This window comes from Nanorana parkeri, unplaced genomic scaffold (assembly GCF_000935625.1).
Source record: "Nanorana parkeri isolate BGI_ZX_2015 unplaced genomic scaffold, ASM93562v1 scaffold259, whole genome shotgun sequence".
Taxonomy (NCBI): Eukaryota; Metazoa; Chordata; class Amphibia; order Anura; family Dicroglossidae; genus Nanorana; species Nanorana parkeri.
Window position 1 is genome coordinate 1,437,678 of NW_017306527.1, and position 12,431 is coordinate 1,450,108.

Sequence of the window (12,431 nt, forward strand, 5' to 3'; positions counted from 1 at the left end):
TCTTCTTACTTACCTCGCCGAGCGTCGCGTCACTGCTGCTCCGGTGGGCGGCGCTCCGAGCGGGGTCATCTGGCAGTCTCCGGCCACCTAAATTAGGACCCGGAGACTGCCAGATGACCCCGCTCGGAGCGCCGCCCACCGGAGCAGCAGTGACGCGACGCTCGGCGAGGTAAGTAAGAAGACGCGCTGGCGCCGACTCGAGTATAAGCCGAGGGGGGCACTTTTCAGCCAAAAAAATGGGCTGAAAATCTCGGCTTATACTCGAGTATACACGGTAATCTTTCCTCATAGCTGAGCTCCTTCATGCCTCTTATGAGTTTAGTTGCCTTTGCTGCACTTTCTCCAGCTCCACAACATCCTTTTTGTGAACTGGTGCCCAAAACTGAACTGCTTTTTCCAGACGAGGTCTTACCAATGCTTTGTACAGGGGCAGGTCATCTAATTTTAACGCTTTCTCTGCCAAGGCCTTTTTTTTGTTGCACATGATTTAATCCACATTTTAGGCCTGAAAACTACTTCAAACCCCCAAATATTATCCAACATGCTGTAGAATAAAATGGTGGTAGTTGGAAAAAAATGTTATGCACTTTACCGATCCATAGAAGCGATCTGGCGACAGCTGAGCCGCCAGAAGTCTGTGTACAGGGCCGTGCTGCCAATGAGTTACTAGGTACGTCCATGGTCATGAAGGGGTTAAAGTGATATTAAAGTCAAAATAATTTTAAGCCATTTCTAATGCTGATGAAATTGCTTACAAAGGATGCTGCGTCTTGCTGTTTAAAAGTTTTAGTTTCCTGCAGAATAAGCCATTCCCTTGAGCACTGACCCTGATATCCTGTTTTAGAGTGGCTCCTTTCTCAAGCATAGTGCCATGTAGTCACCCTTGTGTGCTAGTAAGCTGTGTGTCTCTCCACAAAACATACAGACACAGCAAATCAAGCTATAGTACTTCCCTCCACTCGGGCCCCCTCTCCTGCCTGCCCCAAGCTGGTAGATTAACAGTTGCTGGAGTCTGCCCTGTCCTTTGTGATTTTGTACTGGGCAGGAAGTTCAGGTAAGCAGAGCTGAGAGACTTAAAAACTGACTGTTTTGGGGAAAAAATTTAAAGCTATACTTTGCTGGGCAATGTTTATTTGGTTGACCTGGATTCATTATTGAAAAAAGTTTGAGTGTTTCATACTACTTTAAAATGTGACACTAAACTAAGGGGGTTATTAAAAGATTATCTGGTGATCCTGCCATGAAGGTCATTATTCAGTCACTTCCTTTTACAGGGTGGCAGCTATCTCCCATTCATGCTGCTGCATTGTCACCCTGCTATATGGTTCCCTGATGGAGACTAAGTGGCCATGCTGACACGTTGCCCAGGCATTGTCAACTCTTTTTATTATTAAAGTGACACTAAACTCAGGAGTTAAATCTCAAAAATGCATTTACGTACCTTAACTATTACCAAAAATGTATCTTCTCATTTGTGTATCACTCGGCTGTAGATCCTCAAACCTCAAAAAATCTCATGCCGACACTGTACCTTCCTTCTGGAGGGTGGCCCTTTCTTCCCAATGATCCCTCTGTGTGTTGTAAAGTAACCACCACTCCCAAGCTCACTTCTGTGATGAACTACAATCTCAATACTAATTAGTAAACTAAACGTAATATTGTAGACCAATAACAACAGGAGCCATCAAGGAGCGTTGCCTACTTTACAACACACACAGGAACCATGGGGAACAAATGTAGTCATCATCCAGAAGGAAGAGACACAGCTAAGTTTTTACCTATTTGGTAACTTTTTTAATGTTTTTGCATATAATCTACTGCTTGCTAGCAATAGATATATGTTTCAAAAAATTGTCACTTTAATCTTAATAGGTTTTAGGTTTGTAGCTCTAATAACGCTTTTTAGCAAGCTATAGCAATGCTAACAGTTGGCATAAGCCTTTAGATGCACACAGGGAATACAGAATACCTACACAGTACTTTAGTTTTGAGTCAAGGATTGCTAATTAGGGAGGCTGCCCTTGCAAACCTTCCCTTCTGAAAAAAACTATATTCAGTACTTTTGGAGTAAAGTAAAACTAAAATAGAATAAAAAAAACTGAAAAGACCAAATTAAAATACAAGCACTGTTCAAAATAAAATGAAAATGGATGAGGTTGAAATGTGCACTAAAATAACGTGCGCTAACATCAGAATATATAACGGTTTTAAAGAACAAGCAACATGTGCACATATTTCAAAGCTGAATTCCAGACACAAACATTTTATCTTCATATATTCCTCAATAGCCATAGTGGATAGAAATCTACTTTGTGAGTGCCAAATGCCTTTGCAAACCCAGATATTTCAGTGACATCATCAATGTGCTTCACATAGCCTGTGCAGAGCTGTGGGAGGGACCACTACGGGCTGCCTGCAGAATACTATAGTAGGGGCCATAGACAAGACTAGTCACCCCACACAAGGAGACAAAGCAGCATTGACTGGTCTTTTTTTTACAGGAAGCTGCTGCACGGAGCAGAGGCAAAGATTTACACTGGACTACTGCACAGATCTGGAACAAATGCACAAAGCTCCCCAAGATTCAAGTGAGAATTCACATGCCTCTTGTATTTAGACAACATTGGCTTATCCCAGAGTTAAAATTTAAGTGAAAAGCTTGCACATCCTGCCATGGGCATGCACAAACAAACCCACACAATCCCTTCGATAATCATTTGTGCAGAAAGCAAAGGCAGTAACATGTAGAACTGTTAAATCGGACAAGGACACAATGTTGCAAAGATTTGGGTCTCAGAACAAAGACATCATTTTCCATTACTGGAATGGCCAGATGCCTTGAGACTTCCCTTGAAATGCCCTGCTAATCTGACAAATGCTCTTCCCCAAGTACTGAGGAATTCCTAGAATCCAAATATCTCATTCAGCCCCATTACCTTGTAAAGACACACAGAATGGTTTCTATGTACAGTTCAGCAGCTGGAACAGACAGTATACAGAGGATTAAAATGTAAACTTTGACTGGAAAATCTTACTAATCATTTTCATTCCAGCTTGCATGCAGGAGTTTCAGAAACATATGGGGATCCTGTTACACGGTTACATCCAAGGGGAAGAACAGAAAAACATAGCACTTCTAACTAAATGTAAGATTTTTTTCCAAAAGTACTAAAGTAGGTTTGGGTGGAGGGTCAATACAGCACTTGAAATCACCCTGAATCTGTTCAGTTGTATCATGGTTCCCTTTAAGTGATAGTGGTATGGACCATGTATGGTGAATTGTTGGACACTGAGAAGTGCTGTAGTGGGAGCAGTGAAACAAAGATAATAGATTGAGTATAGTCTATTATCTTCCTTTTACTGTTCCCACTACAGCACTTCTCAGGGATACATATATACGTGATACATGGTTTATGCCTCTCTCAGCTGAAGGGAACCATGATACTACTAACCTGACAAACGAACTAACCCTGGTGAGGGCAAAGTGTTCTGTGTGACCCACTAGCAGTATACAAATGTGTCCACCATTTAATCATTTTATATGCAAGTGTAGATATTTAAAGAAGAATCCTGGGGGGAGGGGGAACAAAAAAAACACACACTTGCAGTGGGGCTACCCCCTCACTGAACGGCTTAAAGGAGAACTAGGAGGTGAGTGCTTTTCACTCACCTCATTGTTCTAGCCGACCTGTGACAATGAGACGGTCACAGGTCGGCTCAGTAGATCGGGAGGTGAGCGAACTCATAGCGACCATGAGCTTATAGCAGAAGGGAGAAAGCCACCGACGTAAGTCTTACTGACGTGTCCAGCTGGAAACAGTTGTGTTCCGCTGTAAGCTTTAGGCAGCGAAAGGTTAAAAGGAGACTACTTTAGGGGCTGATTTATAACTCTACATGTAGCTTTATAATGTTTTTGTTTATGTGTTTAGATGAAGCACTGAGATATTGAGGAATGCCAAGTTTTACTTGCTTAGGAGAATATTACAATCTGTGTATACAGCATTATGCAGGAAACGTATATATAAAATAACTTCCCGTGTAACAGAGAAGCATGCATATAGAAAACTAACAATGCACTATAGTGCCATCTACAGCTCAAAAGATAAATTAGCAGTATATGCTGTTGCATTTCAAACACATAATGAATAAAGCTGGGTGGACGTCATTCACACTGCACAGCCACCACTAGATGTTGCTGAGGAGCACAGAAATGTCTAAGACTCCTCAGCACCATCTAGTGGCAGTACTGCTGTATGAATGGCATCTACCCAGTGTATAGAATTCAAGTTAGAAGCATTAAAAATCAGTCCCTTAAAATGTATGTATAGTCGAGTTAAAACATCTTTTTATTGTTTCAGATAGAGTAGAAAGGATTATTAAATAGAAAATGGAAAAAACTTAAGTTTGGGTAGAACTGGCCCTTTAATTTGCAAATAATGGTAAGGGATAGATGTAAGCTTGGGACTTTGACAGATGGATAATAAATAAAATGCTACCTTTAAAAGAGCAGGAATTAAAATACCCTTCATTAGGAACTTCTAGAAACCATTATAAAACCTTTATACTTGTGTTTATTACTTAGTCCTTCTGTACAAGCATTTTCACAAGTGCATGCAAATAAGCCCTGGGAAGTATACATCAAGTAGACTTAGAAGGACAACCCAGAGGCTCCAGGTTCAGTTGAGTTGTTTCCTTGATTCATATTCCAGGCATAACATTGTTTTGTGGACAAGGGGTGACAAATTACTTTGTGCACTCTCCCTAAAGCAACAATTCAGGAGCAGTTTTTTAGTAAAAATAGGACAAGTCTTTTTTAAGCTATGAATTTAGACTTTATTTTTACCGCTGGCTACAGCCTCTATTCTTCAAAGTCTCCCGGCTGCAGTGGAAAAGAATCTGATTTATGTTAGAGAAGCATTGTGTGAAATTTTATGGGATTGAGTTTTCTTTTATGAAACCGGTACTTTTAAAAAAAAATTTAGTTTTAAGACTCAAATCGAAAAAGTTGAACATATGTCCTTTTCTGTAAACTTAGATCAGAACTACGTCTTTTAACTTTGACAGATATGCATAAACTGACAGCTCTGTTTCTTCTCTCCAGTGAAAGATGTATTTTGCTCTACCTATACATTCATCCAATCCCCCGTAAACTCTGTAAAAGTTAAAACACTCAACTTCAAATCCAACTCCAGCAAACTTAGGTGTTTATTTTACAATTCACCTTGGCTAAGCACCATTCTTTTTCCTTGATTTCTTCTGCAGCTACTGGATGGGCAACTTGAACCTTTTTATGTCAATGAATTAGAGATGTTCCTCCCCCTTATGCCCAAGATCCAAAAAGACATCTACATCTGCAATTTACTGATCTGTGAGAGTTTGTTAGTGGTGTAATGATTTACTGTAGTGTTTTTGTGCTTAGCACCTAATGACAAGATATAGGAGACATATGCAATGATAATAGTAGGGAGAAGGGAGGGTTTCTGCTGTCTGTGTACCATTGGGCAAATTTAATTTCCTGTTGCGTCTCGGAGATGAAAACAGGAAGTTAGAAGAACCCAAATTAAGGGGAATTTCCCCAGAATAAGTCGTCCCCAGAATAAGTGTCCCCATTAGAAGATTTCCCCATACCTCTTTTACGGAGGTCAACTCTAAAAGGGGAGATTTCTACTGATGATGATGATTTTTACCAAGAAAGTAAGAGGAAATGGATGAGGGCAGCAACAGCAATTAAAACCTGACAGATTCTTTCCAAAGCTAAAAACGTTATGGCTAGATATTCATTTTAAAGTACATGTAACCACCAACTGTATGACATTTAGTTTGTTGACAGATTCAATCCAAAGCTAAAAAAAAAAAAAAAAAGTTATGCCTTGATGTTCACTTTAACCACTTGCCGTCCACCGACCGTACATAAACAGGGGGACGGGTGCCTTCTAGATGCAGGTGGACGTTTTTAAAACATCCTTGTGCCCACACACGCTCGTGGGCGTGCACGGATGGGAAACTGTCGAAATTTGAAACAGCCAGCGATGGTTGTTTACATAAAAGCGGTCTGGCAGCTGTTGTGCCTTACTGCCCCCCTCCTCCCGCCCGCTGATCCCAGGCTCCCTATGCTCCATTCAGGCCCGAGACCGACATTGTGGCTGCAGCAATGGTATGTCCCATGGTGTGCTCGCATCCTTTACACTGTTCCCCATGTGTGTTGTAAAGTAGCCACCACTCCAAGCTTCTGTGATGGGCTACAATCTTATGATTAGTTTACTAATTTGTATTGGGACTGTAGTCTACCACGGGAGTGAGCTTGGAGCGGTGACTACTTTACAAACACACAGGGACCATGGGGAAGAAAAGTAAGGACAGTGTCAGCATGAATTCAGAGATGATTTGAGGATCTTCTGCCTACTGATGTGCAAATAAGTTACATTTTTGTTAATAGTTAAGGTACTTGAATTAATTTTTAAGATTTAACTCCTGAGTTTAGTATCACTTGAATAATGAAAAGCGTTGACAATGCCTGGGCAAAGTGTCAGCATGGCCACTTGTAGTCTCCTCCAGGGAAAACCATATAGCAGGGTGACAATGCAGCAGCATGAATGAAAGATAGCTGCCACCCGGTAACAGGAAGTGACTGAATAATGACCTTCATGGCAGGATCACCAGATATTCCTTTAATGAAAAACAAAAAGATTGGAAACAACTTTGCAATAACATTCACGTGAAAATTCTTCTATGAGATTTTAGTGATTAGGTTAAATTCTACTTTAACTGAACTTCCCTGTTATGCTTCCCCTTTTCAAATAAATACTTTTGAACACCCCTTATATGACTCATGACTGTAGGGCCGTTTAGAAATGAAAGCATCGCTAATACAGTCTTGTGGATATGGCAGTTATTACTTCTTCCCCTCTAGTAGACTTCTGCATGCAAATATTACAATGGGGGAATTTATCATGCAAATCTGTCTTTTAACATGTGCACCTGTTTTGACCTGAGCTTGCACTACTTTTCCAACTGCACGTGTTTTGCACCTGTTTTCATCAGAGTTTGCACAACTTTTTCAGTTGCATGCTTTTTGCACCTGTTTTCATCTGCACTTGTCCTGTGGCTGTCAAACTGGAGCATTACCCAAGAAAACAATCCCTACTTAAGAAGTCCCCATGACCACTTCTTCAAGAAGCGACAGTTAAGCTTTTTGCCTGGAGTTACAAGTCTTCTTTCTGGGAGTCTATTAAACCTAATTTATCAACATTACACTAGCGTCATAAATCTGGTGCAAATATATTCCGTGCAAGTTCAAACACTCGCAATTGCTATGATAAATTCTCCCCACTGAGTCTTATCACACCAGGCAATCTGGCAACTCAAGCCGCTAACAAAAGACCTACTGTGGCTTTGAGCTTCTCTGGGCTAGTGAGATATTGTGTGGGCTAGCCAGCCACAAACAGCTTTTTAATACAGTAAGAAGTAGACATCAGCCTGCTACCCATAAATAGGCCATAAACATTATTGGGTCAGCATTGTGGTATCAATTCACAAATATATTATTGATATAATGGATTTAGCAGAGTTCATGCACACAGACGTGGGCTAGTATGCCGTCTTGTGTTCCTAGTCTACAGGTGCAGTATAATCTAAAACAGATGTAGCTGGGAGCCTGCTAATCCACTAAAAGTTGGATAAGCGGTTCTCAACCATTATACAATTACAGACCCCCAATGGATTGGTAAAAAAAATATTTTTGTGTAGTCAAAACATGGAATTGAATTAGTCCCCTTTTACACGGGCTGATCAGGAGGGCGATCGGTGCACAGATCCCATCCTGATTGAAGCAGCATGGATCAGATGTAATCACTGTGACATCCCTGTCTGTCGAGTATTTTCCTCCATCTTGCAATGGAAGAACTAAAACTGCCGGACCCCATGTCGGTCTATGGGGAGTTGGATGTAAATCTGTTTATATCAGATTACCCCAGATCCACCACAATCAGTTCTGGCGAAAGGAAGCTCTATTTCAGTTTGGTTTTCCAGACCTGGCCAGAGTCGGGGGTAACCAGGTGTAAAAAACACGTGTGTGCTTAGACCCCGGCTGCCCATAGACTAACGTTGAGTAACCAATCAGGTCTGACAAAGTTACTCGCATGTCATCTAGCACATCAAGTTGATTTCCCCCCATTGACTTCAGGTTCAATAATGCATGAATCCGGTTTCAACTTTTGTACCCCCAAATTTGGTTCCCATACACCCAAGGAGTATGGATAACCCTGGTGAAGCACATGGTTCCATGTTATATTGCAATGTTGCTAATAGTTTCTATTGAATTAAACCGATGGCATTCCTATAAATATTATTTTGATGTACAGTTAAGACATTTTTACAGGTACTTTGGATGATATGCACCATAACAGTGACAAATGCCAACTGCAAATGTGCAGCCCATTGTCCCGGGTTAATCAGATATCTGAAACTGTAAAAATTAGAATGCACCCAACAAAATAGTTAAATAAACTTTATATATTAAATGAGAAGTATCAGGAAACAGAAGGGTAAGTAGTAAATTCAATGTTACATGGAGCGCCCCAGGTGTATTTATTGCTAAAAGAGCTCTTCGATACTCTCACTGTACTTGTGTTTCCCAGAGAGATGTGCCGTCTCTTTGGAGGACATATTCAGGGAAGACCTGTGCCTGCCTCATGGACTGAGCAGTGTGACTGCGTACGCCTCTTGAAGGGTGCTTGGATGAGGATGAAAATGCCTGCAAATTACTTATTTTGGTGCTAATACAAATGCGTCCTTAGAAATTGTTCCCCGTCCTGTGATGAACCATAACTTCTTTACAAATTAGTAAACTACAAGTGAGATTGCAGTCCATCACTGGAATGAGCTTGGAGCGGTGGCTACTTTACAACTCACACAGGGACCCTGGGGAACTAAAGTAGCCACCAGTTCAGAGGTGTCGACACCAATTCAGAGATGATTTGAGGATCTACAGGCGAGTAATATACAAAGAAGATACATTTTTGCGAATAGTTAAAAGGTGCTTGAATTAATTTTCAAGAATTAACTTCTGAGTTTGGTGTCACTTTAAGCTGGAGCAATTTTCAGCTGATTCATAAGAAACCGGACAAAATTTGTTCCATGGGTGGCCTTATGCCTTCAATAGAAGTCAATCGTTAGATCAACTTTTCCCAAAGGGACATGATGGAAAATCATTGTCCGAACAGTGCTTGCAGCCAATCATTATTATTCTATATTATTTCTTTATTCATTATAATTTTTCTCGTTTCACCACCACTGTTGTGTGTTGACGCTATGACTGGCCAAGCAGCCCGTCATTGAATGTCTCCTTCGCTCCCCTCTGTTGTCTGTCCCTGTCTGTACACTTTGTTTACTATGCTATTTACTTATGTCATCTGCAGGCTCCTTGCTACCTGACACTGCTTCTCCCCTTCCCTTTCATGTGTGAATGTGCCTCTAAAGCTCTGGGCTACTGTGCATTGGACAATGTTGAGGTCAGTCAGCAGCCACTAAAACACTCACCAACAAAGCAGTTTGCAAGCACTGTTTTCCAGTCGCAATTTTTCCATGATTCAAAGTCTCTGCACTATTAAGACAGCTGTGTGAGTGGCTTTGGCAGCAAGCTATATGAAGCATAATACAAGGCAAGTTCTGCAGAAACATAGAACAAGCAATTGCATTGTGTTATGAAGAAAGTGTGCACTGTGCATGAACTGTCATCTACAAAACTGGCAACAGCCTGCTGAAATTTCTTTGGACAGTTTGTGCCGCCCCACCATTAGCTCTGTTTTCCCTACCCCCTTATTTCTGTGGTTTGTACAATGCTCCTGCCAAAAACTAAAACAAATCTCTACACATTTCTAACATTATACCATTCTTAGAGGTGCCAAATATTTGTTAACATTCATTGAATGTAGAGAAATTGCAGAATCTCCCTCACAGCTGCCTATTCCCTATGATGGTCCCCATGTATCCTGCCCACTCTTGTTGTTTGCATAAATGCCACTAAGACCATTAAAATGACCCTTTTAGAGAACAAGCATGGGTTTCTAGTATGCTTTCAGCTAGACATATAGTAAGGGCTTTCTCATTGTTTTTTTTCACTGATGGTATGGGATTGATCACACTATAAACCAGGGCTGGACAAATCCCAGGAGCCACTTGTTATTTTGCACTAGTTATTGTCAATGGAGCTATAAGCAGACCTTTACTTCCAGAATAAATATGGCAGATGTTTTTAAAATTGCGTGACAAATACTTTACTACAGTATTTCCAACACCTGTCCTTTGGTCCAGGTAACAGTCCATATCTACCTATACATTTTAATTGCACTGCTCAGACATTAAATACTTGACTTGCAGGTAGAGCATGCTTTACATGTGGCTGTATATGGGTATCATAAAAAGGTATTTTCCATTTTGTAAGTTTCTCCATGGACATTACAACCATTTCTGTTTTTTATCACTAAGATTTAGAAGAGTCAATGATAAATAAAGACCAATATTGATATACTGTTCTTTGGGTCCCTTTTATGGGAATACCAACTTCTGTTAACAATCTCTGTCTACAGGCTAATACCATTACCAGGGTATGAACAGCAACAGCAAAGGTTACATGTCAGTGGGACAAAAACCAGCAACAATTAAACCCACCCATCTGCAAATGTGCTCATAAATACCAGAAAGTTGGATATGTTTATATTCTACTTGTTTTCCATGTTAAAACTAATCATCATGCTTTTCACAAAACAGTGGCATGTATAAATGTGTGGATTTATCATTTCTATTTTAGGAATAGCTAGTATGGGGAGCATCACTGCACTGGCGGTGAGTGCCAGCATGTGCGTAGACACAGTGGCAGCATGCGTTAGTGTACATGTCCAGTGCAGTGGCAGTGAGAATAAGAGCGCACGTCTGGTGCAGTAACCAAGTGTATATCAGTACAGTTTGGGTAATGTCAGTGTGCAGTGCTTTCAAATGTCTTGTTTATACAGTTGGACTGTATACAGTAGAGCTTCAGTAGCCTTTACTCTGTTCTAGTGGACTGCCATTATTCCCTTTAGCAGGTCCTAACCACATACGACAAACATAGAACGAAAGCAGCATGGCTTTTTCTGCCTCCTCCCTCTCACTCAGTACTTCTACCTTCTTCTACATATGTTAATGCCTTTCACATTCTTTCTACTCCTGCACCCTTCCACTCACTACTTCTGCCTCCATCTTTCTCTCCAGCTCTTTCTTCCTCTTCTGCTGACTTTCTTTCCCTTTTAGTACTCCTGCCTCCCTCTCTCTCTTCATATTCTTATCTTTCTAATTTCTATCTACTGCTGCCTTTCTCTGTCGTTGTAACTGCCCTCTATCTGTCCCTTTCTACTCCCTGCACCCCTCTCAATATATTCCATCTTAACCTTTCTCTACTGCCTCATTTGCTGTGATCCTGCCACCTCAGTTCTACTCTTACCTTCATCTCTCGCTATTCTTGGCACTGCTTCTATTATTGAGTGTAGTCAATGCATAGACTGTGCGATCTCATGGAGCACACTAGTGACATAAGGGCATATTGCTACATGCTCAGAGCCCTGCCACCATATGACTAATGGCATTTTGTCAGTGCACATGCCATGTAATCAAAGTGGCAGTGAGCTCTTGTGCATGTGTGGTGGTGACCTTCGAGACATGTCGCTACTGTACATGCACAGGACCTTGCCACTATAGCACTGGCAACATTGTGTGTGCACTTCACTCGAGCATCTCAGCCCATGTGTGGGGATACTGCCCATGTGTGGGGCTATAGCATTTGCATACTGTACATGTGTTGGGATATGGGCGCAATATTGAGAGCCTAAACACCTGCCCACCCACTATACAAAGATGGAACCCAGATGGAATGCAGATTTGAAAAGTCTAATACTGAAATTATTCTTTATAAAAATTGCCTCTCACTAAAAATTCGAATTTAACTGTTAAAAATGATTTACCTCCAAACTAACCTAATGCATATCTTATGTTGCTGTTTTGATCATTAAATTTGAACTTCAACCTAAAACTACATGGGAAACAAAATTTTGCTTCCTGTATTCGTGTTATACGAACTATAGGACAGACCTCATGAATCTAGTCCGCATTGTAAATATGGCTAAATAATGCTACAAAAAATGTTCAAGCTTAGCTGAGGCTTAAAAAAAAAAAAAGGAAGAAGAAGACCAGTCACTTAAAGTGAACCTGTGCCCAGATCATACACACATAAGTATTTACATATTCTGAGCAAGCATTTAAAGCACTTTAAAACAAGCCCTCATTCATCTCCGTATGTATAAGAATTGTGGAGAAATTAAAGTAGCATTAAGGTCTGGACGTTTTTTACCCTAATGCATTCACTGCATTAGGGTAAAAACAGCCCTGCACCTTTTTCTACC

The 12,431-nt window shown here is 40.8% G+C and overlaps 1 protein-coding gene across 1 annotated transcript in view; it reads right to left on the minus strand.

Moving 5' to 3' along the window:
- Nucleotides 1–12,431, minus strand: part of MAP3K5 (mitogen-activated protein kinase kinase kinase 5) — a 146,410-nt gene that overhangs the window by 123,193 nt on the left and 10,786 nt on the right. The window lies entirely within an intron of this gene.